This window comes from Antechinus flavipes, chromosome 6 (genome assembly GCF_016432865.1).
Source record: "Antechinus flavipes isolate AdamAnt ecotype Samford, QLD, Australia chromosome 6, AdamAnt_v2, whole genome shotgun sequence".
In the NCBI taxonomy this organism is placed as follows: Eukaryota; Metazoa; Chordata; class Mammalia; order Dasyuromorphia; family Dasyuridae; genus Antechinus; species Antechinus flavipes.
In genome coordinates, this window is record NC_067403.1 from 84,781,094 (window position 1) to 84,787,093 (window position 6,000).

Below are 6,000 nucleotides of genomic sequence, written 5' to 3' on the forward strand. Positions count from 1 at the left end.
AAGTTAAGTGCCTTGTCCATGAATGTCACTCGTGGATGTCATCTCATTATTAGTGTTAGAAGTAGAATTTGAATACCATGCCCTATTGACCAAATCCAGTTACCTATATGTAAAGTTTCTGATAGTTTTCAATTCTTTTTATATTTTTATATTTACCCAATACTTTAGTCTCTTCTCAGAATTGTGAATTTATGTTAAAAAGTCAATTCAACAAATATTTGAACTGCCAATTTTATTTTGCCATTTTATCTGTGGCCAAACTTTTCTAACTATCCTTGCCATTTATCAATGCATAATATAGAAAAAGCCTTTAGTTTAGAAATTTTAGTTTTATATTTCTACTACCATTGTTATTTCTTTTACCACTTATTTGTATTCTGATTCCCAGTGTCCTTATCTGTACACTGGAAATATTAGTACTTCCCCTATACACTTTGTAGAGAGAATTTTAAAAAATCAAACATGATAAACTAGTTGGATGTGCTTTGAAAATTGCAAAGTACCAGGTGTATATATAAGACATTATGAATATTATATAGAAGAATGACTAGTAGTTGAGAGGTGCTATAGATACAATTATGTTTAAATTTTAATAATACATTAAATTCTGAAGTAAACTATTATACATTTTTCTTTGGAAATTGATGTGGTATATTGATTTTCTTTTGGGACAAGAAATTAGAAGAGCAATTTTTATCTCATCTCTATTATATAATCACTCTTGTGGAAAATAAAATAATGCTATAAAAAGAGTTATGCTGACAATGCAAGTTTATTTGATTCATATCAGTTGAACTTACAATATTTAGTCTGCAATTTATTTTGTTTGGGTTTATTTAATCTGTACTAATAAAAAGTCTTTAAATAAATTCTCCCTGATTTGTACAAATCAGCTGCATTTTACTTGTTTACTAATTCTTAAAATGTCAGTGTTTATAGGTTACTATAGTACTTGCCTTTGTTAGTTTGGGCTTAGTAATTAAAAAAAAATACTTCACTATTTCAATGTCTTATGCTCATCCTGGTGTGGGTAATTCTTTACCAAGGAAGTCTCAAATCATTTTACTTTAATAGAAGCTCATCTTCTGATAAAGCAGATATTCAGCCATGATTTCAGAGGACTGATGATGAAGTACTACCTATAGATTGATTTTAAAAAGTGATAAAATAAATATGTAATCACTGAAAAAGAACCCTTAAAGCTATTTTTAAAGATGTAGAAATAAAAGAACTTTGAGAGCTGCTGTGATTTTAAAAAATCATTACCTTTAAACTTCACAAAGCTAGTTCTCAGCAGACAGGTATATAATCTATCATGGGGACCATGTTTGAGACCATTCCATAATAGTAGCATAAGGCAGAATTTGCTTTTTATTGGTATATCCTTTTACATCCCATGGTCTCCTTTTGCCATCGTGAGACATCAGACAAGGACAAGATTTTTAAGTCCCTTTTTATGGATGATAGATCTGAGGCTTGTCTTAAAGCCATCACTGCTGCGTAGAAATGAACATCACTGTTGAGCCAAAAACCCTAGGTCTAAATTCTGGCTCTATGTATTTATTTTCTGTGTGACCATAACAAGTCATTTAACATTTTGGGGGTCTCAAATTCATCATCTCTAAAAATGAGATAATAATAACCTTCATGAGGTAAGGCATGTGTTTTATTTTGTTTTGTTTTGGTAAGTTTTAAGCATTAAATAAATGTCAGGTTGCTTTTTATTATACAGTGAAGGAAAATTTTACTTGAGATGATAAGAACTAGAAATAATTCTGTTTTCTTGAAATGCTTAGCTCCTTGAGGGTAGGAATTATTTGATTTGTGTCTTTGTATCACTAGCATATGTTGTAATAACCTCACACATGCTTACTGAATTGAATTGAATTGATTTTTTTCTAGAACAAAAAAAGTTACCAGAAAGACATTAAAAACAATTACTAAGCAGACAAAGATAGGACTTGAGAAGAGAAATTGGTAGGAAAGACCATCAGGGAAGATTATTGAACTCTGTGAACGGTTTTAAAAAAATGAATTACACCTGGATTTTAAAATACATGTCTCTGACATTGTTTGGACACAAGAGAAAGAACCCTCGGGCAATATACTGGAATGGCTGTTTAGAAGAGACATGTCACTATGGTATTCTGCATGTGAAAACAAAGAAATGAGATGGGGGAAGTCATAAAGATGAATGGTCATAGTTATTGTGGAGGATCAAAGCTGCAATGTAATTGAAGCCACAGCATTTAAAATTAAAAAATAAAGAGGCAAATTGTAAATTATCTTAAGAATTTCAGCTGATAGGAATTATCAAAGACACATTGTATTATGACATTAGAGGAATCAATATACATTAAATGTAAGAAACAAGATATTTTATACTACCAACTTGATTCTTTAACTTGTCAATGATAATTGATGGACAAAGTTATCCATTAGTGATGGATAGCAGATACACTTCAATTAAAAATCATTTTTTAGAGAAACACAGTCATTGAGCTAATAGTCTATTTGACTTAAAATCCAATTGCTGTTGGAAAAATCTTTCACTTTTATATATCTTTATTTTTCCTTTAGTAGCTGTAAATAGCAATGTCTTCTTTCCTCTTAGAACCATTATTTTAATTAATTAAGTTTTGCCTATGATTATATATTGAGTATGGTATGCTCTGAAATTTTCTAAGAAAGATTGCATTAAATGCAAGCTATTAGTATAGAAATTGAAACAAGTTTAAAATAAGGTATTTGATGTAATTCTAATCTACAAGATCTAAAAAAAAAGTCAAAAGATTAAAATATTAGGTGAATAGATTTAGATACAGATTCAAAAGGAATAAATGGGAACTCTTCCACATGGGTTTAAAAAATTAACTTTATAAGATAGGGGAAAGAAGATTGAATGGTACTTTAAATGAGAAAGAAATGAGAGCTTTAATTGATTGGAATCTCAGTGTAATTCAACAATGTGACATGATAGGACAAAATGCTGATATGGCCTTAGGCTACATGAAGTGAGGTATAGATTCCAGGAAATAAAGGTTTATTGTCCTTGGTCTATTGACCTCCTTCCGGGTCAGCTCATTTCTGGGACCCTGGGTTGAGTTTTGGCTACTATATGTTGTAGAAATGACAAAAACTGAAATGTTCAAAAGAAAGCAACTAACATGGTGAAAGGTCTTGAAATTATGCCATCTGAGAGGATCTGCTGAAAAAAAATGATGGAGAAGAATTTTAAGCAAGGCAGAGCTGGGGGTAGGGATATCATAGCTACCTTCAAATGTTTGAAAGGCTAGAGCAAGAAAGCATGAGAATTTTTCTGTTTTGCTTTCAGAATGCAGTACCAAGAACAATGGGCAGAATAGCCATATCTAAGTTTGATATTTGGTTTAAAAAATTCATAACCTTGAGAAATGCTTAAAAATAGGATAAAGCTTTCTTGGAAAAAGTGGGTTTTTTTCTGACAAGAGCACAGACTGAAGGACAACTTGTCAGAGATATTTTAAGAGCTGATTTTGGCTCAGGCATGGTTGGGTTGGATCAAAGGTATCAAATATTCAGCCTTCAGCCTGAATATCACCTACAATACTCCCAGGTACATACCAGACCAGATTAAAATGTAATTTTGAAAAATGAGTAATAAGGGAAGAAAACATAAATAACATTTCATTTCAAAACGAGTAAGTTTGGGTACGGATGCATGCCCCTAATTCAATTTGAGTGAAACACCACTGATCTTGACCTATGAAGTCTCACTCTGTGCTGAGATTTTGTGCTTTTGCAATCTAGGACTGTTCATAAGCAACTGACACTATTGGAGATGGAGTTGGCTGATTCATATAACTGCTTGTGAAAAATGGGAATGAGGGTTAAAAGGGAACAATATGGAGCATCTTATGTGATTGCGCATGCCAATTGGATCCTATATTTCTTTTATGACTTTAAGCAGCTGGATGGCTACATCCAGTGTATTTGATTCATTATAATCCCTTTCCATTACGACCTATATACTCTAACACTTCTCTGGTTAAGTTGTAATTGATCTTTGAAGATAAGTATTATGATTTACAGATAAAAAATATATGAGAATAAAATATGTTAATATCACATGATAATCTATACAACACGATATGAATAACAATATTGTTAATGCTCTCATTATCACACCATCATTATCATCCTTTGTTATGTCTGTTTCTGTCTCCATTCTGTCTCTCTGCTTCATTCTCTCTCTGTTTCTATCTGTTTCTTTCTGTGTGTCTTTCTCTGTCTCTGTTTCTGTCTTTCCCTCTGTCTCTCTGTCCTTGTCTGTCTGTATCTTCCTCTCTCTCTCTCTCTCTCTCTTTCTCTCTCTCTCTCTCTCTCTCTCTCTCTCTCTCTCTCTCTCTCTCTCTCTCTCTCTCTCTCTTACTATTATTGAAGCCAACCACACTATGGAAATGTCTTATCATAAAAGCATTAAAATGTATCTTTTTTTTTTTTTTTTTTTGGCTTTTTCTCTGTAGCCTTAGCACTTAGCACACAAAGGAAGCACTTAAGAAACATTTGTTGGTTGATTTTAGAACCAATATCTGAAGAAATTAGTTTCACTTTCCCCTCAAAATTCAAGGTTCCTAAAAGGTATGAATCAGGTTCACCATTCTAATGATTAATATTGAAAAAACATAGTTTTCACTGTTGAACTTTAGAAAGATACAAATTGTTTTATTTTAATTATTGCTTTTTTATTTTCAAAGCATATACAGGGATAATTTTTCACATTCACTCCTACAAAAGCCTGTGTTGTAATGTTTTTCCCTCTCTTCCTGCCACCCACCCCCTTGTCATTGGCAAGTGATTCAATATATGTTAAACATGTGCAATTCCTTCACACATGTTTCCACAAATATCATACTGAAACAAATGGTTTTTAACTTTGGGATACAGTTTCCCTCTTTGAGCACCTTCTGCTTTATGTCATATTCTCTGTGGTTTCTATGCAGAAGGAGATGGTATGGAGCTGTATAAAAGAATTCTGACTCTAGGTCAGAGGAACTGGGTTGGAATTTTGCTTATAATACGTATTACTTGTGGGCCTTTGGAAAGCTACATATCATCATTTTTTTTCCCAACTGTAAATTGAGGAGGTTAGACTTGATTGAACTAGAGTTCTGCTCCACTTCCAGATCTATAATCAATTAATAATGTCTATTTCACAATTTGGGACTATGCCCAAAATGTTATTAAGCTGTGTATAGCCTTTGACCCATCACTTCTGCTACCAGATATATATGTCAAAGGGATAAAGCCAAATAAAAGAATCTATGTGTACCTAAATATTTATAGCAGTTCTTTTTGTGTAGACAAAGAATAAAAAATTGAGGAGCCATCCATAAATTATGGAATGATTGAACAAATTATGTGTATGAATGTAAAGGAATACTATTATGTTCTGAAAAAATGATGAAAGGAATGGTTTCAGAAAAACCAGTGAAATATTTATACACTGATGCAAAATGAAATGAGCACAAACATGACAACAATATATAATAACAACAATGTTATAAAGAAAATAACTTTGAAAGACATAGAACACTGGTCAATACAATGGCCAATCGCAATTCCTTGAACCAATCATGTAATATGCTACCCAGCTCCTGACAGGTAATGGATTCAAAGCGTATACACATACACACACACACACACACACACACACATATTACACATATATCTGTATGTATATATATATATATATATACACATATTGTGTTTGATACACAAATACATATGTTTCCATATACACATATACATGCAAGTATATATGTATCAGTATACACATATACATACATACATTTGACATTCCTTATGAAGAAATTTATTTTGCTATACATGAATATGATGGATTTTGTTTTGCTTGCTTACTCAACTAGAAAAGGGAGACAAGCAGTGTTAGGGAAATAATGTAGACATGAAAACAAAATAAAGTTAAATTCAAAAATATTTTATATTATGTTGTGAATT